The sequence below is a fragment of the Ranitomeya imitator genome, chromosome 4 (assembly GCF_032444005.1).
Source record: "Ranitomeya imitator isolate aRanImi1 chromosome 4, aRanImi1.pri, whole genome shotgun sequence".
NCBI lineage: Eukaryota > Metazoa > Chordata > Amphibia > Anura > Dendrobatidae > Ranitomeya > Ranitomeya imitator.
In genome coordinates this window covers 118,795,341-118,820,320 of record NC_091285.1, presented here as the reverse complement: position 1 = coordinate 118,820,320, position 24,980 = coordinate 118,795,341, and the positions used below count along the sequence as shown (strand labels likewise).

At 42.3% G+C, this 24,980-nt stretch overlaps 1 protein-coding gene and 1 long non-coding RNA gene across 5 annotated transcripts in view; both read left to right on the top strand.

Annotated features, from left to right (window-relative positions):
• The window catches only part of TENM2 (teneurin transmembrane protein 2), a 3,136,407-nt gene that overhangs the window by 855,773 nt on the left and 2,255,654 nt on the right, over positions 1-24,980 (top strand). The window lies entirely within an intron of this gene.
• On the top strand, positions 15,244-15,679 carry LOC138673967 (uncharacterized). The gene is made up of 3 exons (XR_011320396.1): positions 15,244-15,286; positions 15,360-15,419; positions 15,559-15,679. It is a non-coding gene; the product is annotated as an uncharacterized lncRNA (long non-coding RNA).

Below are 24,980 nucleotides of genomic sequence, written 5' to 3'. Positions count from 1 at the left end.
TGCATGACCTCTCTTTGCTTTTGCTCAGTTAGGTAGCTGTGATCCTCTTTGAGCATAACAGGGCACAGAGTTTTCATATCTTTGTGAGTCTGTGAAGTAACAGAGTTTGCTTATACCGCCATATAGCGCCGCGATTTGCTAGCAGCAGGTTTCACTCCTGCACGGTGGACCCTGGGTTGCAAACGCACCTATTTAACATATATATATTTACTCGGTGCGTTCTGCCAGCCCTAACACCCCTGACCTCCAATGAGAGGTCTTCCCATGGGCATGCTCAGAAGGAGAAAAGCAGGAATTAGTCCCAGAAGCGTCTGCTCGCCGCTGACCAGTACTGGCTACAATGGCTGAGACTGGAAGGGCAGCAGTAACCTAGCGCAGAGTATCTGCCTGAGCCAGATGCTGGGACTGATGTCTCCGCCGAGCAGGCTCCAATGCGGCTGAAGAAAAATGGGAGACTGCAACGGAGGTGGTTTGAGATTCCCCCTGTGCAGCGGCGGGAACTCGACACCTAACATTGCTGTTCACCATAGGAAACCAAGTCTGACCACAGATATCAATTGGATTAATATCTGGGCTTTGACTAAGCCATTTCATTAACATTTTTCCCTTTAAATCACTTGAGTGTTGCTTTAAGGTACCGTTACACTAAACAACTTACCAACGATCACGACCAGCGATACGACCTGGCCGTGATCGTTGTGTGGTCGCTGGGGAGCTGTCACACAGACAGCTCTCTCCAGCGACCAACGATCAGGGGAAAGACTTCGGCATCATTGAAACTGTCTTCAACGATGCCGAAGTCCCCGGGTAACCAGGGTAAACATCAGGTTACTAAGCGCAGGGCTTTTACCATTGTAGAAGTAAAAAAAAAAAAACACTAGATACTTACATTCCGATGTCTGTCACGTCCTCCGCCGTCAGCTTCCCGCACTGACTGTCAGCGCGCCTGCCTTAAAGCAGAGCACAGCGGTGACATCACCGCTGTGCTCTGCTCTACGGCCGGCGCTTACAGTCAGTGCAGGGAAACTGACGGCGGGGGATGTGACAGACATCGGAATGTAAGTATGTAGTTTGTTTTTTTTACTTTTACAATGGTAACCAGGGAAAATATCGGGTTACTAAGCGCGGCCCTGCGCTTAGTAACCCGATATTTACCCTGGTTACAAGTGAACACATCGCTGGATCGGCATCACACATGACGCCCAGCAGGGGCCTGATCGTTGGTCGCTGTCACACATAACGAGATCGTTAGCGGGATCGTTGCTACGTCACAAAAAGCGTGACGTTGCAACGATATCGCTAACAAAATCGTTATGTGTGAAGGTACCTTTAGCAGTAGGCTTTGGGTCACAGACTAAAACCGGTTTTGCTCAAGAATATCCTTGTATTTCACACCATCCACCTTCCTTTTGACTAGCACAATTTTCCCTGTCCCTGCTGCCAAAAAACATCCCCATGAGCTGTGTTTGTTTGGCACCAGATGTAGCATCATCCTCGGTGGCTAAAAAGTAAAATTTTTCTCATCTGACCACAGCACCTTACTTCATACATATGGGAGATATCCCACATGTCTTTTGGCAAACTCAAAACAAACCTTACAATTTTCATATGTAAGTAAATGCTTTTTTGCCCACTCTTCTATAAATGCCACATCTATGAAGTGTATGGCTTATTGTGGTTGTCTCTGTTCTGGAATTCTGCAGCTCCTTTAAAGGGAAGGTGCCGTGATTTTAATTTTTGTATTAATAATTATTGATTATACAATCAATTATTTTTAATACAAAATTAAATTAACTACTTTAATAGTTTTTTATTTATTGACATTTGTGTGTGCCACTGGGGGCTGCCATTTTGACTAGTGGGGGTGTGTTTGTCTGGGAACGACACTTGCACTCCTCACTTACGGCACACATGGACATAGGAGCCAACAGTCGGACCCCGACCGCATCTCTTACATTGAGGCCGCTTCTCCTGCCTCTCAGCTGTGACCTGGACACGCCCACTGGGCTGCTACGTCACAGCTGTGAGAGGAGCTGTGAGAGGAGATCGCGGCCATTTTGTTTGCTGTGGGCTGCGAGGACAGAAGATGTTGAGGAGAAGCTGCTGGGAGCGAGGGTTTGGGGTAAGTATCTGCAGCATTAGCAGTGATCGCAGCCTGTACTTATTACAGTACAGGCTGCGATCACTGCCGACCTGCCCTGTGTTGCTGAAAGCTTCCTCCCTCAGTCCAGGGGCAGGAAATCCCCCAGCAGCAGCAGTGTGTCTCCCTGTACATGGAGCGTTATGTGTGCAGCACTGATCTGTGGCAACACTTCATCACCCCACACAGTGACTGTCCCTGTAGATTGCAGCCTGGAGTCTGAAGCCCCATGATTCTCTGCAGCAGGGGATCCCTCCTGGCTACAAGGGGCGGCACCCAGGCTGGCCTGTAATGGTTAACCCGTCCCTGCCTGCAGCTGTGCATGGTGCAGGGGGATCAGTGTGCAGGCAGGCAGCAGCCTGGGGGCTTCACCTATGGATCAGGTGGGAGGTCTGCACAGTGTAAAGAGGTGGGCTATGGTTGGCACAGTAATAGTGTTCTAACATTTGGGCTATGGTTGGCACAAGGAAGCAGACCCAGGGGGTGATGACACTCAGCAAGCTCTAGCTGCTGTGTCACTACAAGTCCCAGCATGCCAGGACTGAGCTCCTAAGTGTTGTAGTCCTGCAGCTCCTCAGGTCTCCTGCCTGATGGTCCTACTATACAGTGCAGAGCAGAGGGCAGGTGGTCTGAGACTAGTGATCCAGGGAGCAGAAGAGGAAAGACTGAGACTGGGCCCTGACACCCACCCTAAGCTCACTGACCCACCCCATGCCCCCTGACACCCATCTCCTGCTCCCTGAAACCCACCTCAATCTCACCGACACCCCAAGCCTGCTGTCTTTCAGGACAAGCTGTGAGGATCGTCACCAGGGGCGTACATACAAATCATAGGGCGACATAGCATAAGGTCTAATTGCCCCCCCCCTCCCGCCAAAAAAAAAAGAAAAATAATTGTGGGGGTCACAGAAGGGCATAGCTCACAACTTTCCTGCTTTTACATAATAAATATACCGCCATATATATTTATTACATAATACTGCCATATAGGTCATACATAATGCCGCCAGATATATCTATTACATAATACTGTAATATGGACGGAACGTAATGTTGCCATATATATATTTTTTGCATACTGCTGCCATATAGATCAAACATGATGCCACCATATAATGTATATTTTTTACATAATGCTGCCATATAGACCACACTTGATGCCGCTAATTATTATGTGTGACCTGTATGATGGCATTATGTGTGATCTATATGACAGTATTATATGTAATATGTATGGTTGTATTATGTTTGATCAGTATGGTGCAATAATATAAGAACTATATGACGGGATTATATGAGAACTGTATTGTGGGATTATGTGTGATCTATCTATGTGGCAGTATTATGTGAGAATTATATGGTGGTTTTATGTGTGATCTACATGGCGGTATTATGTGTGATCTGTATGTCAGTATTATATTCAGAAAGCGGACCCATTCTAGGGTGGTTCTGGCTGAGCACCTGCACGCGGGTCTGGGGTAATAGAGGGGACAGCATGACCTCCAGTTAGGTGTAGTCAGGGGAAGGCTGGTGAGGCAGCTGAAGAGAGGGGTCTCATTTTTATTGTTACTATATGGCTACATTTCCTTCCCAGCGTCACCCCGACTGTGCCTGTTGCCTTGCTTTCACACATCGCCAGGACAGGATCTGAGGAGGGGAATGGGGTCTGCATGCAAAGTCTGGATCAGAACAGGCCGTCAATCCACAGAAATGTTTTCTGGATTTCTGTGGAGCAGACGGTCCATCCAGGTGTGTATAAGACAGCGCTCTATGTGTAATCCCTGGCTGCTCCGCGCACCAAACAGGGGGCCCCTATAGACCAGCACACTGCTCTCCTGAAATATTCTGTGCTGCTGTCACCCTGCTCCCTCCACCACATATCTCCCAGAATCCTTGCTGCCTGCCATGGTGACTGTCTACTTGTCAGTATAAGGCTGCTTTCACACTAGCGTCGGTACGGGCCTTTCACAGTGCGTCGTACTGACGCATGCTGTGAAAGAAATGCCCGACGTGGGCAGCGGAAGCAGTCTTGCGACGCTTCCGTTGCCCCATTGTAAGGTCTGGGCATGAGGGGGCGGAGTTTCGGCCGTGCATGCGCGGTCGAAAATGGTGGACTCGACGCACAAACGTTACATGCGTCGGTAATGTTAGTCTATGGGGAAAAACGCATCCTGCAGACAACTTTGCAGGATGCGTTTTTTCTCCTGAATGACGCATTGCACCGTACAGCCAAAATCGCTAGTGTGAAAGTAGCCTAAGGTTTGCCGTCCACGCTCAGTATTTGGTCAGTATTTTACCTCAGTATTTGTAAGCCAAATCCAGGAGTGGGTGATAAATGCAGAAGTGGTGCATATGTTTCTATTATACTTTTCCTCTATTTGTTCCACTCCTGGTTTTGGCTTACAAATACTGAGGTAAAATACTGACCAAATACTGATAGTGTGACGGCAGCCATACTCTGCAGTCACCAACAAAATGGCTGCTCACTGGGTCCCTGAATCTCATCCTCTCTAATCCCTTAGCAAACACCCAGAAGGGGAGGAGACATCACACAGGTCAGCAGACTCCGCCCATAATTACAGCAGTGCAGTAATGTGAGCTATTTGTACACTAGGTTTTTCTGAAATTTCAGCAGCTGCTCCCCCTAGTGTTGAAAAGTGGAAATTCCAAAACTTTTCAAATTATTTTTCATATTTTACTAAATTATAAACAAGTGATAATATTTTTTAAGAAAATGTAATCATTAATTCTTTACATTTTTACAATTTCTGAAAAATTTTTTTTTTTATGGCACCTTCCCTTTAAGGTTACCTTTGGTCTCTGTGCTGCCTTTCTGATTAATTCCATCCTTACCCAGGCTGAGGCCGGCGTCACACACAGCGTAAAACAATACGGTCCGTATATTACGGCCGTAATACGCTGAAAAGTCCCGAAAAAAGTGGTCCGTAGCTCCTCCGTAGGCAGGGTGTGTCAGCGTTTTTTGCGCATGGCATCCTCCGTATGTAATCCGTATGGCATCCGTACTGCGTGGTTTTCTCGCAGGCTAGCAAAACCAACATACCGCTATAGAAGTGATCCATGTGTCCCAAAAAGAAAAGAAAATATATATATATACTGTCTATATATATATATATATATATATATATATATATATATATATATATATATATATATATATATATATGTGTGTCAGTAGACACATATATTAGAGAGAAAAGCCGGTAATTCAGTGCGGTGTACAGTAAAATCACACTGACAGCTTACAGTAGAATAGGTAGAATAAATGTGTACACATAGAATAGGTATATATATATATATATGTCAGTGAGACACATATATGTATATATATTAATATTTATTCCAGCGCTATACAGCTTGAAAGCCGGTAATTCAATTACCGGCTTTTTCCTTCTCCTTCCTAAAACCCGACATGATTTGAGACATGGTTTACATACAGTAAACCATGTCTTCTCTCCATTTTTTTTGCAGATTCCACACTACTAATGTCAGTAGTGTGTATCTGCAAAATTTGGCCGTTCTAGCTCTTAAAATAAAGGGTTAAATGGCGGAAAAAATTGGCGTGGGCTCCCGCACAATTTTCTCCGCCAGAGTAGTAAAGCCAGTGACTGAGGGCAGATATTAATAGCCTGGAGAGGGTCCACGGTTATTGGCCCCCCCTGGCTAAAAATATCTGCCCCCAGCCACCCCAGAAAAGGCACATCTGGAAGATGCGCCTATTCTGGCACTTGGCCACTCTCTTCCCATTCCCGTGTAGCGGTGGGATATGGGGTAATGAAGGGTTAATGCCACCTTGCTATTGTAAGGTGACATTAAGCCTAATTAGTAATGGAGAGGCGTCAATTATGACACCTATCCATTATTAATCCAATACTAGTAAAGGGTTAAATAAAACACAAACACATTTTTGAAAATTATTTTAATGAAATAAAAACAATGGTTGTTGCAGTATTTTATTCAACGCCCAATCCAGTCACTGAAGACCCTCGTTCTGTGAGTAAAAAAACATAATAAACCAACAATATACTTACCCTCCGCAGATCTGTAACGTCCAACGATGTAAATCCTTCTGAAGGGGTTAAAACATTTTGCAGCAAGGAGCTGTGCTAATGCAGGCTGCTCCTCGCTGCAAAACCCCAGGGAATGAGGCTAAAAATAGATCAATGATCTATATTTAGCTTCATTTGCGGTGAGGCGCCCTCTGCTGGCTGTTCATAGATCGTGGGAAATTACCTAGAAAGCTCCCAGGCTTTCTAGGCAAGTTCCCACGATCTATAAACATCCAGCAGAGGGCGCCTCACCGCAAATGAAGCTAAATATAGATCATTGATCTATTTTTAGCCTCATTCCCTGGGGTTTTGCAGCGAGGAGCAGCCTGCATTAGCAAAGCTCCTTGCTGCAAAATGTTTTAACCCCTTCAGAAGGATTTACATCGTTGGACGTTACAGATCTGCGGAGGGTAAGTATATTGTTGGTTTATTATGTTTTTTTACTCACAGAACGAGGGTCTTCAGTGACTGGATTGGGCGTTGAATAAAATACTGCAACAACCATTGTTTTTATTTCATTAAAATAATTTTCAAAAATGTGTTTGTGTTTTATTTAACCCTTTACTAGTATTGGATTAATAATGGATAGGTGTCATAATTGACGCCTCTCCATTATTAATTAGGCTTAATGTCACCTTACAATAGCAAGGTGGCATTAACCCTTCATTACCCCATATCCCACCGCTACACGGGAATGGGAAGAGAGTGGCCAAGTGCCAGAATAGGCGCATCTTCCAGATGTGCCTTTTCTGGGGTGGCTGGGGGCAGATATTTTTAGCCAGGGGGGGGCCAATAACTGTGGACCTTCTCCAGGCTATTAATATCTGCCCTCAGTCACTGGCTTTACTACTCTGGCGGAGAAAATTGCGCGGGAGCCCACGCCAATTTTTTCCGCCATTTAACCCTTTATTTTAAGAGCTAGAACGGCCAAATTTTGCAGATACACACTACTGACATTAGTAGTGTGGAATCTGCAAAAAAAATGGAGAGAAGACATGGTTTACTGTATGTAAACCATGTCTCAAATCATGTCGGGTTTTAGGAAGGAGAAGGAAAAAGCCGGTAATTGAATTACCGGCTTTCAAGCTGTCTAGCGCTGGAATAAATATTAATATATATACATATATGTGTCTCACTGACATATATATATATATATATACCTATTCTATGTGTACACATTTATTCTACCTATTGGACTGTAAGCTGTCAGTGTGATTTTACTGTACACCGCACTGAATTGCCGGCTTTTCTCTCTAACAGCGCTGCGTATTTCTCGCAAGTCACACTGCTTGTCCGTGTGTAATCCGTATTTTTCACGCTTCCATAGACTTTCATTGGCGTATTTCTTGCGCAGTACGGTGACAAACGCAGCATGCTGCGATTTTGTACGGCCGTAGAAAGCCGTATAATACTGATCAGTAAAATACGGCAAATAGGAGCAGGGGCATAGAGAATAATTGTGCCGTATTTTTTGCGAGTTTTACGGACGTAGATTCTGCGCTCTTACGTCCGTAAAACTCGCAAGTGTGACGCCGGCCTGAGAGTTTTGGAGGGTGGCCCTCTTTTGGCAGTTTTATCTTGGAACCATGTTCATTACATTTGATGATAATGGTGCTCCTGGGGTTTAACCGAGATTGGGATATTTTTTTTAAAAAAACCCAACCGTGACTTGTACTTCTCAACAACTTTGTCCCTGACTTATTTGGAGATCTCCTTGGTCTTCATAGTGTTTTTTGTTAGTGGTGCCTCTTGCTTAATGGTGTTCTAACCTGTGTGGCCTTTCAGAAAATGTGTGAATATACTGACAGGCTATGTAACACTTAGATTGCACACTGGTGGACTTCCTTTCACTAAGGAACTTAAGAAGGTAATTGCTTGCACCAGAAATTTTTACGGACTTTATAGCAAAATGGGTGAATACATATGGACATGCCAATTTTTAGTTATTTGATCCCATAAATTTAATTCATGCCTATATTTTTCTCACTTTACCAACTTGGACTGTTTAGTGTTGATGTATCACACACAAATCGGATTACAAAAATATTAGATCACAGTTTGTAATATAACAAAATAGTTAAAAATCCAGGGGGGTTAGTACATTAGCAAGCCTCTATAAATATAATTATATAATTTATAATTGTATATTACACATATACATATACGATTTTTCATATACATGTGTATATAATTATGTACAATATTTGTGTGTGATGTATATCTACATCTATTTCTATCTATATATACAGTACATATCTACTATATAATTGTGTAAGGGTCACTTCCGTCTGTCTGTCTGTCCTTCTGTCACGGTTATTCATTCGCTGATTGGTCTCGCCAGCTGCCTGTCATGGCTGCGGTGACCAATCAGCGACGGGCACAGTCTGGAAGAAAATGGCCGCTCCTTACTCCCTGCAGTCAGTGCCTGTCGCCCGCATACTCCCCTCCGGCCACCGCTAACACAGGGTTAATGCCGGCGGTAACGGACCGCGTTATGCCGCGCGTAACGCACTCCGTTCCCACCGCTATTAACCCTGTGTGTCCCCAACTTTTTACTATTGACGCTGCCTATGCGGCATCAATAGTAAAAAATGTAATGTTAAAAATAATTTAAAAAAAATAAACCTGCTATACTCACCCTCCGTAGTCACTTGCGCCGTCCGCCATCTTCTGCTGCAGTTTCCAGTGGCAAAGATGGTGTGGCAGAAGCACCTGCCATGACATCATGATCATGTGACCGCGACGTCATCACAGGCCCTGCGCCTGTGCGACAAGGACCTGCCATGATGTCACGGACCTGCCATGACGTCACGGTCATGTGACCGCAACATCATCACAGGCCCTGCGCGCCTGGGCTAGAAAGACCTGCCGTGATGTCACGGTCATGTGACCGTGACGTCATCACAGGTCCTGCGCTCTGATACCAACCCTGGGACCGCAAGCTGTCGTGGACTACAAAGGGCCTTCGGAAAGGTGAGTATATGTTTATTTTTTATTTTTTCACCTGTGACAAACCTGGCTGGGCAATATACTACGTAGCTGGTCAATATACTACGTGACTGGCCAATATACTACGTGGCTCTATGCTGTATACTACTTCGCTGTGCAATATACTACGTGGCTCTGTGCTGTATACTACGTCACTGGGCAATATACTACGTCACTGGACAATATACTACATTACTGGCCAATATACTATGTGGCTCTGTGCTGTAAACTACGTCGCTGTGCGATATACTACGTCACTGGGCAATATACTACGTAACTGGGCAATATACTATGTGGCTGGGCAATATACTAGGTGACTGGGCAATATACTACGTAACTGGCCAATATACTACGTGGCTGCGCAATATACTAAGTCACTGGGCAACATACTACGTGACTGGGCAATATACTACATAATTGGGCAATATACTACGTAATTGGGCAATATACTACGTGGCTGCGCAATATACTACGTGACTGGGCAATATACTACGTAACTGGCTAATATACTACGTGGCTGCGCAATATACTACGTCACTAAGCAATATACTACGTGACTGGGCAATATACTATGTAATTGGGCAATATACTATGTGGCTGCGCAATATACTACGTGACTGGGCAATATACTACATTACTGGCCAATATACTACGTGGCTGCGCAATATACTACATCACTGAGCAATATACTACGTCAGTGAGCAATATACTACATGACTGGGCAATATACTATGTAATTGGGCAATATACTATGTGGCTGCGCAATATACTACGTGACTGGGCAATATACTACGTAACTGGCCAATATACTACGTGGCTGCGCAATATACTACTTCACTGAGCAATATACTACGTGGCTGGGCAATTTACTACGTGTCTGGGCAATATACTACGTGGCTGGAAAATATACTACGTGACTGGGCAGTATACTACGTGGCTGGGCAATATACTACGTGGCTGGGAAATATACTACGTGGCTGGGCAATAGGGCAATATACTATGTGGCTGGGCAATATACTACGTGGGCTGTGCAATATACTACGTGGACATGCATATTCTAGAATACCCGATGCGTTAGAATCGGGCAACCATCTAGTACATATATAAATATGGTTTCCTATATATCGGTGTATGTATATATACATATGTACAGTACTGAAACTTTGGCCTATAATTGAAGTTTTAACACAGATTAGAAATAATGCAAGTAATACAAATGTTCATGACATGTAATACCGAGATTTAGCGCTGTAGTGCACAAACTGAGCGGTAGGCTACACTCCAATCTTCAGGAAAACTGAACAGGAGAGCAGAGCACCATGATGTCTAATAAGGAAATCACTGCACTGGGAAGGGGGCCAGGGATGATTTCCGAGCAAGGAAGATCCTGCTCCACATCCCTGAGCCCCCCTGCGATTGGCATGTCACCATCTCCTGACCAAAGGTAGTCTTGCAGAAGACTAACACTGGCTCGTATTATGACTGGGCATTTGGATGGGAAACATGTCAGTGAAGTTTGCATATGGACCTGCATCTTCAAGTTACACCACTGCTTCCACCACTAACATTCAGAAAGATGGTACCATAAACATTCTTACCTCCCATTTATTATTCACTATCAATTGAAGTCCCATGGTGCCTAAACTTTAAACCCAACTTTGGGATAATGTAGAAATGTAAAATAGTACATATAGTTTAGCCAGGCACTAATACAATATATCTACTATATAATTGTCTAAGGGTCACTTCCGTCTTTCTGTCCTTCTGTCTGTCTGTCTGTCGCGGCCTCTGTCTGTCAAGGAAATCCAAGTCGATGATTGGTCGCGGAAAAAAAGCCACGACCAATCAGCAACAGGTACAGTCCTGAAGAAAATGGCCGCTCCTTACTCCCCGCATAATGAAATTTAGATTCACCGCACTCTCTTAGGATAATGATGAAAAAGGTTGTGCCAATTTATTAAAGTATAATGGGAGCGTAACAGAATATTGCAGTATATGCGATTAACAACGTTTCGGCTCCACCAGAGCCTTTGTCACGTATTCGCTGTGGAAAAAAGAAATATGCAACACAGAAATAAAATAAATAACATAAATAAAATAAATAAAATAACAAAACAATACATAATAATACATTGTAAATGCGATTGGTTGTCCTAAACGTCAAGGATAAGGAGGGAGGTGCCCACCAACACAAACGTATAAGGACGTCCATAGAAAAGCTGACCAGGGAATCAAATGTCTGGGTAAGTTGTGTATCCTGTGGGTAGGGATGATACAATCAGTGCCAGCATAGAAGGATACAGACATAATTGGAGAGAGGCAGTGCATTGCAACATACCACATAAGAGAAACATCATAAAAGGTCAAGTCAATCCCACAATAGCATAAATGATTACCTTATTTCAGGCACAAGATAGTGTACAGATGGGGGAAATTAGGAGAATCCCAGTGGTGAGCTGCAGGGAACAGTGATATAGAATTAGATGGTATAAGGTAAAGACATAGCGCTCCTAGGAAATGATAAAATACCTTGAATACTGCACTCAGTACTCTAAATGAGGCTCCCTTCGGATATTGTGGACCTGATAGAGGCAAACAGTATGTATGTAATATACCTGTAGATGTCTAATATGCGCCTAGAGAAACTGAAACCTGTTGTACGATGTTTACCTGTAATATCGGCATTAAGAGCGGCGCTCCCGCGTTGTGCTCAGTAGCAGCGTGTGTCAGGTCTGTGGCAGGGACGGCGTGTGTTAGTTAAGACACCGCCGAACCGGAAGTGAGTAGCGCAAACCGGAAGTGACGTAACGCTATTGTGTGGAGCCTCAGTGTGCATATGCAGCTGCTGTTGTGGCAACCTTGTAACTAGGTGCCGCTCGTAGCTCAGGTTAGGAGGCTGTATGGTGCAGTTACAAGCAGTATAGGCATGTATAGAGACCCGGAGGTTAAGGAATAGTAATGTAAAACTCGGTATCTAACACCACTGGGGGAAAAAAAGAAATTAAGGACTGACTATTATATGTAAAAAATGCTACTACATACTAAATACTCCAGGGGAACAAAAGGCAAAACAGAATACAATGGGGTCGGGGGTGGGGTCGGGGGCGGGGGGCGGGCTGAGGTGACTCACCTATACTAGATTTAGTGGATACTGTGCAGTCATATGTTAACGGGTCTGAAAAGAAAGGAAGGTAAAATAATTAGAGAATATAACAAGGCTCATATTAACCAATCGATCTCCCTATTGAGCCCTTTGGGGGCCAATGTGTCAAGTTTATAAATCCAATGGGTTTCACGTGCTTTGAGAAGTTTAACATGATCGCCCCCTCTTCTGGGGCGAGGGACATGCTCAATCACTTGGAATTTGAGCTGTGCTACAGTATGTCTGGATTTGGAGAAATGCTCTGGTAGTGGTAACCAGTTCTTTTCGCACCTAATGGTAGATTTATGGCTAGCAATTCTGTCCCTGATGTGTTGTGTGGTTTCTCCTATGTATAGGAGGCCACATGGACATTTGATTAGATACACGACAAAATTGGAGTCACATGTATGGAATCCGCGTACTGGATAGGATTTTCCTGTTCTTGGGTGGGTTATGGTGTCAGATTTAATGACATTCGAGCAGGACGCACAATTTAAACAAGGAAAGGTGCCATTTCGTCGGGTGCCTAGTAATCTCTGTGTGGCAGTGGGTCGCTTACCACCAACGTCAGCTCTTACGAGTTTGTCCTTGATGTTGGGTGGTCTTTTGTTGACCATTAGGACTGGTTCCTTGAACGGAGAAATGGTCGGGTATGATTTGGTTAGAAGGGGCCAGTGTCTCCTGATAATAGATTGAACTTTGGGTACCAACAGATGGAACACATGTACAAACGGAACCCTTTCTCGTGTAGTACTAGGGGGCCGAGGTGATGGAGGTGAAAGGATACGTGCTTTCTCCTTTGTAAGAAGTTTAGAAGGGTAACCTCGTGTTAGAAATTTGGAGGTCATGGTATCCAATCTATCATTGAGTGTTATGGGATCAGAGACAATGCGAGCTACCCTATTAAGCTGAGACCGTGGCAGGCTATCCTTTAATGAGCGTGGATGGCAGCTAGTATACTGTAAAAAACTATTGCAGTCAGTTGGTTTGCAATAAACATCAGTGGAGAGATTTCCATTGATATCCTTGATGACTTTGGTGTCCAGAAAGGGTACTGAGTTGGCATTATAGTGGATAGTGAACTGGAGTTCTGGGAGAATCGAGTTAAGGTACAAATGAAAGGATTGTAATGTATCTGAAGTACCTGTCCAGATGAGAAAAATATCATCAATGTAGCGATGATAGCATAAAACATGTTGTATGTACAATCCGTTAGTGAACACATGTATTTTTTCAAAATGGTTCATAAACGCGTTAGCATAGGCTGGCGCAACGTTCGAACCCATTGCGGTCCCGCACTTCTGGATGTAGAAGGTATCCTCAAATAGGAAGTAGTTGTCATATAATACTAGTGTGAGTAGGTCTAAACAGAATTGGATCCCCTCCTCTGATATCGAAGATTGACCTAATAGGTCTTTAGTAGCCTCAATGCCTTTCGTATGCTGGATTGATGCATAGAGACTATTAACATCTAGTGTAACAAGGATACTCTCAGGTGGCACTTTGTTAAGTCGTTTGATAATATTAAGAAAGTGACCGGTGTCTAGGAGAAAGGATTGGGTGGATTTAATCAGAGGTGTCAGGATCCTCTCCAGAAAAACTGACAGGGGAGACAGAACAGAATCCGTTGAAGCTACTATAGGGCGGCCTGGGGGGTTGAGTAGTGATTTGTGAATCTTTGGTAACACATAAAAGACCGGTGTTATCGGATGGGGATTAGTAAGGAAGGTTGCTGTTTTTTGATCGATGGTATGTTGAGACAAGTAAGTGTCAATGATACTCTTGATCTTGCGACTAATGGCTGCAACCGGATCCCTAGGTATGATTTCATAGGTATTAGTATCTGCTAATTGACGATAAATCTCACCCATGTATTGTGCGTCCTGCTCGAATGTCATTAAATCTGACACCATAACCCACCCAAGAACAGGAAAATCCTATCCAGTATGCGGATTCCATACATGTGACTCCAATTTTGTCGTGTATCTAATCAAATGTCCATGTGGCCTCCTATACATAGGAGAAACCACACAACACATCAGGGACAGAATTGCTAGCCATAAATCTACCATTTGGTGCGAAAAGAACTGGTTACCACTACCAGAGCATTTCTCCAAATCCAGACATACTGTAGCACAGCTCAAATTCCAAGTGATTGAGCATGTCCCTCGCCCCAAAGCACGTGAAACCCATTGGATTTATAAACTTGACACATTGGCCCCCAAAGGGCTCAATAGGGAGATCGATTGGTTAATATGAGCCTTGTTATATTCTCTAATTATTTTACCTTCCTTTCTTTTCAGACCCGTTAACATATGGCTGCACAGTATCCACTAAATCTAGTATAGGTGAGTCACCTCAGCCCGCCCCCCGCCCCCAACCCCACCCCCGACCCCATTGTATTCTGTTTTGCCTTTTGTTCCCCTGGAGTATTTAGTATGTAGTAGCATTTTTTACATATAATAGTCAGTCCTTAATTTCTTTTTTTCCCCCAGTGGTGTTAGATACCGAGCTTTACATTACTATTTCTTAACCTCCGGGTCTCTATACATGCCTATACTGCTTGTAACTGCACCATACAGCCTCCTAACCTGAGCTACGAGCGGCACCTAGTTACAAGGTTGCCACAACAGCAGCTGCATATGCACACTGAGGCTCCACACAATAGCGTTACGTCACTTCCGGTTTGCGCTACTCACTTCCGGTTCGGCGGTGTCTTAACTAACACACGCCGTCCCTGCCACAGACCTGACACACGCTGCTACTGAGCACAACGCGGGAGCGCCGCTCTTAATGCCGATATTACAGGTAAACATCGTACAAAAGGTTTCAGTTTCTCTAGGCGCATATTAGACATCTACAGGTATATTACATACATACTGTTTGCCTCTATCAGGTCCACAATATCCGAAGGGAGCCTCATTTAGAGTACTGAGTGCAGTATCCAAGGTATTTTATCAGTTCCTAGGAGCGCTATGTCTTTACCTTATACCATCTAATTCTATATCACTGTTCCCTGCAGCTCACCACTGGGATTCTCCTAATTTCCCCCATCTGTACACTATCTTGTGCCTGAAATAAGGTAATCATTTATGCTATTGTGGGATTGACTTGACCTTTTATGATGTTTCTCTTATGTGGTATGTTGCAATGCACTGCCTCTCTCCAATTATGTCTGTATCCTTCTATGCTGGCACTGATTGTATCATCCCTACCCACAGGATACACAACTTACCCAGACATTTGATTCCCTGGTCAGCTTTTCTATGGACGTCCTTATACGTTTGTGTTGGTGGGCACCTCCCTCCTTATCCTTGACGTTTAGGACAACCAATCGCATTTACAATGTATTATTATGTATTGTTTTGTTATTTTATTTATTTTATTTATGTTATTTATTTTATTTCTGTGTTGCATATTTCTTTTTTTCCACAGCGAATACGTGACAAAGGCTCTGGTGGAGCCGAAACGTTGTTAATCGCATATACTGCAATATTCTGTTACGCTCCCATTATACTTTAATAAATTGGCACAACCTTTTTCATCATTATCCTAAGAGAGTGCGGTGAATCTAAATTTCATTATATAGGGGCCTTTGGTCCATTACACCGGCACCTCGCTTCATCCAGGCTGAGTGCACGCCAAAACCCTCCTTCCTTACTCCCCGCAGTCACTGCCCGGTGCTCGCATACTCCCTTCCAGCCACCGCTAACACAGGGTTAATGCCAGCAGTAACGGACCGTGTTATGCCCTGGGTAACGCACTCCGTTACCACCGCTATTAACCCTGTGTGTCCTCAACTTTTTACTATTGATGCTGCCTATGCAGCATCAATAGTAAAAAATCTAATGTTAAAAATAAAAAAATAAAAAATAAACCTGCTATACTCACCCTCCGTTGTTCGCCAAGCCGCTCGTGCCGGCCGCCATCTTCCGTTCCCGGCGATGCATTGCGAAATTACCCAGAAGACTTAGCGACCTCGCGAGATCTGCGCCAGATCTGAAGGTGAGTATGTTACAACTACAAGGGACCCTCGGATCCGAAGGTGAGTATGTTTATTTTTTAATTTTTTAACCTGTGACATACGTGACTGGGCAATATACTACGTGACTGGGCAATATACTACGTCACTGTGCAATATACTACTTCGCTGTGCAATATACTACATGCATCTGTGCTGTATACTACGTAGCTGGGCAATATACTACGTGGCTGGGCAATATACTACGTGGCTGGGCAATATACTACGTGGCTGGGCAATATACTACGTCACTGGGCAATATACTACGTGACTGGGCAATATACTACGTGACTGGGCAATATACTACGTGGCTGGTCAATATTCTACATGGCTCTGTTCTGTATACTATGTCACTGTACAATATACTACGTCGCTGTGCAATATACTACGTGGCTCTGTGCTGTATACTACATCACTGTGCAATATACTACGTCACTGGGCAATATACTACGTCACTGGGCAATATACTACGTGGCTGGGCATATTATATTACATGAGTATGCTGAATATTATTAGCACACAGAAACACCAGAGATAACTCAAATAAAATATGTAAAACAATAAAAAATATTACAATTATTGGCTCCTCCTGGTGCTCTGTGAATATTGGTGACCACCACCACTAAGTAGAGAAAAGAACAAACCACCCTATGGATTGCCAGAAAAGCCACACACAGGTTTTATATCACAAAAATATCTTTAATCCAAATTAGACATGGCAACCATCTAAAAACAATACATCTGTACGCAGAACAGGACATACACAGTTATTAGTACCCAGGTATCCACATAAATAGTCCCCAAATAAATGACAACAAAATCAATTTAATATTGCTCAAACAATGTGCCTCACTTCACCGCATATTGCCTATATTCATCTACTATATAAAGCTGAATGTGTGTGTGTGTGTGTATATGTGAATGTGTGTATGTCCGGGATTGGCATCTGCACCGTCGCAGCTACAGCCACAAAATTTTGCACAGTCACACGTCTGGACCCCGAGAGCGTCATAGGCTATGTTGTGATGCAAAATTTTAACCCCGCGCATTCCAATTCACCAAACAATTTTGCCCCTAGCTACATAATGGGGAAAAAAGTGAAAGGAAAAGTGTTGGAGGCGTCGCAGCTACAGAAACAAAATTTTGCACAGTCACACGTCTGGACCCTGAGAGCGTCATAGGCTACATTGTGAGGTGAAATTTTAACCCCGCGCTTTCCAATTCACCAAACAATTTTGCCCCTATCTACATAATGGGAAAAAAAGTGAAAGGAAAAGTGTTGGAGGCGTCGCAGCTACAGAAACAAAATTTTGCACAGTCACACGTCTGGACCCCGAGAGCGTCATAGGCTATGTTGTGAGGTGAAATTTTAACCCCGTGCTTTCCAATTCACCAAACTATTTTTCCCCTATCTACACAATGGGGAAAAGTGAAAGGAAAAGTGTTGGAGGCAAATTGACAGCTGCCAGATGTGAACAAGGGGGACTTAAAGAAGGAGAGCGATGGCGCAAAAGAGTATTTACCGATCAGTTGCTAAGGTGGGGCCCCGACATGGGATACTCACCACACATGGGGATATGAACACACACACAAAATGCGCCACACACTACCACATGCTTGAACACATATTACCCTCAGCGCACATTTCACCACACATACACCAACCTCGCCACATAAAAGTCGAAACACAAAAGTCGCATAGGAGGAGATGACATACAGGTATATACTATATATAGGAGGAGATGACATACAGGTATATACTATATACAGGGGAGATGACACACAGCAGGTATATACTATATACAGGGGATATGACATACAGGTATATACTATATACAGGAGATGACATACAGGTGTATACTATATATAAGGGAGATGACAAACATGTATATACTGAGGTGAAAATGAGAGGTGTGAGGTGAAAATGAAAAGGTGTGAGTGCAAAATGAGAGGAGTGAGGGAAAATAGTGTAGTGATCGGAAAATGACAGATGTGAGGTCGAAATGACGTGTTAGGGGGGAATGAGAGGAGTGAGGGAGAAAATGAGAGGTGTGAGGGGGAAAATTAAAGATGTGATTGGGAAAATGAGAGGCGTGATGGGAAAATAAGAGAAGTGACGTGCTATAACTAACCAGAGATATTTACTATGCCCAGGCAACGCCGGGCTCTTCAGCTAGTTTACCTATAAAGTGCAATGTGCCAAAAGCCTGCAGCCGGTAATGCTTGTGCACAAATCTAATAGAAAAATGCTAAGTGCTCAAAGGACAAGGGAATAGTGATCTATACGAATTTAATGTTACCTACCCACAGCAGACAAAAAATATCTAGAAATGTGCCCAAAAATCCATAAAGTGCTATGTGCTGAAGGGGCATAGATAATAGTGGGTATATACCTTTAAGGGTGGCTGGGTCCTGTAATCGCGTACTCCGACGCGCATTTCGGATAATTTCCTTCGTACAGATGTATTGTTTTTAGATGGTTGCCATGTCTAATTTGGAATAAAGATATTTTTGTGATATAAAACCTGTGTGTGGCTTTTCTGGCAATCCATAGGGTGGTTGGTTCTTTTCTCATGAGTATGCTGAGTATACTGAGTATATTACAATATACTACGTCGCTGGGCAATATACTACGTAGCTGGGCAATATACTATGCGGCTGGCCAATATACTACGTCGCTGGGCAATATACTACGTCACAGGGCAATATACTACGTGGCTGGGCAATATACTACGTCGCTGGGCAATATACTTTGTCACAGGGCAATATACTACGTCACTGGGCAATATACTACGTGACTGGGCAATATACTACGTGGCTGGGCTATATATTACGTGGCTCTGTGCTGTAAACTATGTCGCTGTGCAATATACTATGTCACTGGGAAATATACTATGTAGCTGGGCAATATACTACGTGGCTCTGCGCTGTATACTATGTTGCTGTGCAATATACTACATAGCTGGGCAATATACTACATGGCTGGGCAATATACTACGTCACTTGGCAATATACTCCATGGCTGTTTAATATACTGCGTGGCTGGGCAATATACTACGTGGCGGGGCAACATACTACGTGGACATGCATATTCTTGAATACCCGATGCGTTAGAATTGGGCCACCATCTAGTTTAAATATAAACTTATATTATGTCCAATATTTTTAGAACTATGCACCTGTTAAGCAACTTAATAGTCATAGCAATGTACCTGAAAAGCTATTTCATAATTACATGTTTTTGTTCATTAGCAGTAGGGTAGCTCAACAATTCTACATAGTTCATCCTCCGAGTCTGGTTAATTACTGTGATAGGTAATTACAGCAATTGAAACATGTCTGTTGTCTCGAAAAGCCGTATGCATGTCAAGCTATGAGTAAGAAACAGCATGGTACCATCTAAATAACTTGTGAAAATAATCTTGAGCCAGATGTTCTTAAATGGAATATAAAAGGTCAGATTCTATTCTAATCATTCAAGTGCAGCAGAAAAGAAGTAGGATTAGAAACACTGAAAGGTTTCTAAAATAATTGATTCAGTAATCAATGGTAATAATTTAAAAAATGGTTGAGTCTAAAAGCTATTATTAAATTGTTATGAAGATGTAGTTTTCATATACAATAATTTGCAGTTATTGCTTACTGAATACTCTAAACTTATGAAAGCTATAAAGAAGCATATCAGAAAAACCTTGATATTAGACTAATGGTACCCATACACCTTAAATGGCAGATATCCTTTCTGAACCCCGAACACATGCATGCTTAGTAGAGAGGAGAATTAGCTCCTGTCAAACACCTTTTGGCGGCAGTAGCTCATCTTACAAGAGAACAAAGGATCATGCATGTCGAAATATAACATACCTAACCCTTCTTATTTATGGGCGTCCCAGTGGTGGCTACCCATGTGAGATATTTGTCTGTTCATTACTGAGTACTGACTGATCAAGTTAATTTTAGGATCAGTTGCTCATAAATACACAGAGTTCAGAAGACGGGTACACTGGATTCTTCTGAACTCTGGGTATCTATGATTTCTCCTGGCTCTTACTTGTTTACACATATGCTGTATCATTAATTGATCTTGAGCTATGGCGTGCATTATTTGTCTCTGGATTCTCCTATGAGTTATGCCATCCATGCTACCCTATTCATTATACATGCAGTACATGTTTCTTTAGAAGTCACCAGAGACAAAACCCAGCAGTGTCCGATATATTTACTTATTTATCTATGTTGCATCTATCTATCTATATATATATATATATATCTATATATATATATATATATATATATATATATATATATGAATATGTATGTATGTATGTATATCCGGGATTGGCATCTGCACAGTCGCAGCTACAGCCACAAAATTTTGCACAGTCACATGTCTGGACCGTGAGAGCGTCATAGGCTATGTTCTGAGGTGAAATTTTAACCCTGCGCTTTCCAATTCACCAAACCATTTTGCCCCTATCTACATAATGGGGAAAAGTGAAAGGAAAAGTGTTGGAGGCAAATTGACAGCTGCCAGATGTGAACGAGGGGGACTTATAGAATGAGAGCGATGGCGCCAAAGAGTATATACCATACAGTTGCTAAGGTGGGGCCCCGACATGGGATACTCACCACACATGGGGATATAAACACACACACAAAATGCGCCACACACTACCACGTGCTTGAACACATATTACTCTCAGCACACATTTCACCACAAATACACCAACCTCGCTACATAAAAGTCGAAACACAAAAGTCGCCGCTCAAAACTCGCCACGGGCAAAATTTGCCACATGCAAAAACTAGGCTCACGCAAAACTCTATAAAGTTGACACAGGAGTAAGACTGGGTATTACAAATAAAAGGAATATTTATATTATGATCAATATCTCAATAGTCTACTCATAGGTGATTACCAAATAGTAAACCATGCCACCACCTGTGTAAAAAAGTATAGTGAAACCACTATAAGAGCAGAAAAAACATGCACCAAATATGAACTAAGCCAGAAAAAACAAAGGATGTCAGGAAATTCTTTGAATATATCACTTTCATTTATATATAATATATATATCCAGGACCGCCAATATGTGCACATAGCTTCATATTGGCGGTCCTGGATATATCCCCCAACTTGATTATAAGTAAGTAGCGATCGGATCATATATTCAGTATTTCCCCTATAGAAATTCATCATATGGGGACCATGTATGATATACATGGTAAACCATACTTGGTATGATACGCACATTGCACCTTCTGGTCTATATTTCCTATATGATCTATACATATGGTATTTGCATAGCAAACTACATTTAGCACGTAGCACTTTTTTTGCATCATTTGCATGTTATATGTTATATTTAACACTTATAATATCACGTCACTTGTGAGATAATATATACTCCCAAAAAAAGCAGATATATATTCTTTCTGTTTTTAATTTTGTTTTTACACACTTTTTTATTTATTTTTTCACTCTAGTTGCAATTAATTTCTATATATCCTTTTATATATGATCCCTACTTCTAGACTTACAATTTTATCTTTTGGATATCCAGTTTATATAAATGAAATAATAATAATAATTTTTTGACCTGCCTAGTGCGAATTGCACACACATATATATATTTTTAATATGTGCACATAGTAAAACATATTTTATTAGTATACATATACATTATTTTTAAAAAAAATTTTATTGGTTACTGTTTGTCATTATATATAAATAAAACTGATATATTCAAAGTATTTCCTGACATCCTTTGTTTTTTCTGGCTTAGTTCATATTCGGTGCATGTTTTTTCACGCAAAACTCGCCACAAGTCCAAAACTCACCTCATGGAAAACTCACCACACGCAAAACTTGCACACGCGGAAAAATTTCCACATGCACAAAAGTTGCAACACATGCAAAAGTTGCATCACACAAAACTTGCACATACTCAAAAGGCACCACACAAAACTCGCCACACGCAAAACTCACCATGCGCAAAACTTGCTACACACAACTTGCTACACTAACCTGTCACATGCAACTCGACACAAAGTTGCTACACACATGTTGCCACACAAAACTCATCTCACAAAAGTCGCTACATGCATGTCGCCACACGCAACTCAACACACACAACTTGACACACTTGAAACTCGCCCTAAAACACACAAGTCTGGTATTATCCTTCAAAAATAAAAATCTGATTAATAAGCAGACAAACTACAAGAGCAACAAATGTACCATATAGGAAACACAGCAGCTGTCAGTCACATGACCTGTCTATTATGTGTATGTGTGAGCTAATATATACTGCCAGGGGGAGGGCTTCCTGTTGGCTGGAGATTTATCAGGCTGCCAATTTAGCTTACAAATACTGAGGTAAAAATGCTGAGGTAAAAATACTGAGCAAATAACGTGTGAACGAGGTCTAATACAGGAGGAGATGACACACAGGTATATACTATATACAGGGGAGATGACACACAGGTATATACTATATACAGGAGGAGATGACATACAGGTATATACTATATACAGGAGGAGATGACATACAGGTATACACTATAGATAGAAGGAGATGACATACAGGTATATACTATATACAGGGGAGATGACATACAGGTGTATACTATATATAAGGGAGATGACAAACATGTAATATACTGAGGTGAAAATGAGGTGTGAGGTGAAAATGAAAAGGTGTGAGTGCAAAATGAGAGGAGTGAGGGAAAATAGTGGAGTGATCAGAAAATGACAGATGTGAGGTCGAAATGACGTGTTAGGGGGGAATGAGAGGAGTGAGGGAGAAAATGAGAGGTGTGAGGGAGAAAATGAGAGATGTGAGGGAGAAAATGAAAGATGTGATTGGGAAAATGAGAAGCATGATGGGAAAATAAGAGAAGTGAGGTGCTATAACTAACCACATATATATATATATATATATATATATATATATATATATATATATATATTTAATACTATAATTATTTGCACTATGCACTTTATCTATTTAAAATATTACTGCTATCTGTCCTGTATATTTTTCTGTAGCAATTAAAAATTTTACCGGAAGCTACAACTTTTGTACACTTTTGGATGTGATACCCTTTATCTAAATTCCAGTCCAGTGTTTGCTTGTTCCAATTTCTGTATGGTCTGTTTTTAAAAAAAAAATTGTGATCTAATAAAAATTACTTGCTTATTGTACAACCCATGTTTGGAGGACTATTTTGCTCTACATATGTGTTTTCTTGTATTATGGTCCTCTGTGTTTATAGTATAGGGCATCTTCGAGTTCTCGAAGTTGTGAAGATGTATGACCACCGCAAACTGCCAGCAAAGCTCCCCAAATTTAGTGATTGTGAATTGTTTGCAGATGAATATTTCTTGTGTTTAGACATCTTAATGGGGTCTACAGTCATGGACAAAAATTTTGAGAATGAGACAAATATTAATTTTTCCAAAGTCTACTGCTTCATTTTTTCTAATGGAAATTTGCATATACTCCTGAATGTCAGAGTGATCAGCTTAACAGCAATTACTGTACCTGCAAAGTCAATATTTGCCCAGAAAATGAACTTTAACCCCCAAAACACATTTTAACATCATTGCAGTCCTGCCTTAAAAGGAGCAGCTAACATCGTTTTAGTGATTGATCCATTAACACAGGTGTGGGTGTTGATGAGGACAGGGCTGGCGATCAAACAGTCATGATTAAGTAAGAATGACATCACTGGACACTTTAAAAGGAGGCTGGTGCTTGGTATCATTGTTTCTCTTCAGTTAACCATGGTTATCTCCAAAGAAACACGTGCAGCCATCATTGCACTGCACAAAAATGGCCTAACAGGGAAGAGTATCGCAGCTACAAAGATTGCACCTCAGTCAACAATCTATGGCATCATCAAGAACTTCAAGGAGAGAGCTTCCATTGTTGTCAAAAAGGCTCCAGGGCACCCAAGAAAGACCAGCAAGCGCCAGGACCGTATCTTAAAACTGTTTCAGCTGCGGGATCGGACTACCAGCAGTGCTGAGCTTGCTCAGGAATGGCAGCAGGCTGGTGTGAGTGCTTCTGCACGCATTGTGAGGCGGAGACTCTTTGAGCAAGGCCTGGTTTCAAGGAGGGCAGCAAAGAAGCCACTTCTCTCCAGAAAAAACATCAGGGACCGACTGATATTCTGCAAAAGGTACAGGGAGTGGACTGCTGAGGACTGGGGCAAAGTCATTTTCTCTGATGAATCCCCTTTTCGATTGTTTGGGACATCTGGAAAACAGCTTATTTGGAGAAGAAGAGGTGAGCGCTACCACCAGTCTTGTCTCATGCCAACTGTAAAGCATCCTGAAACCATTCATGTGTGGGGTTGTTTCTCAGCCAAGGGAATCGGCTCACTCACAGTCTTGCCTAAAAACACAGCCATGAATAAAGAATGGTACCAGAATGTCCTCCAAGAGCAACTTCTCTCAACCGTCGAAGAGCAGTTTGGCGCCCAACAATGCCTTTTCCAGCATGATGGAGCACCTTGCCATAAAGCAAAGGTGATAACTAAATGGCTCATGGAACAAAACATAGAGATTTTGGGTCCATGGCCTGGAAACTCCCCAGATCTTAATCCCATTGAGAA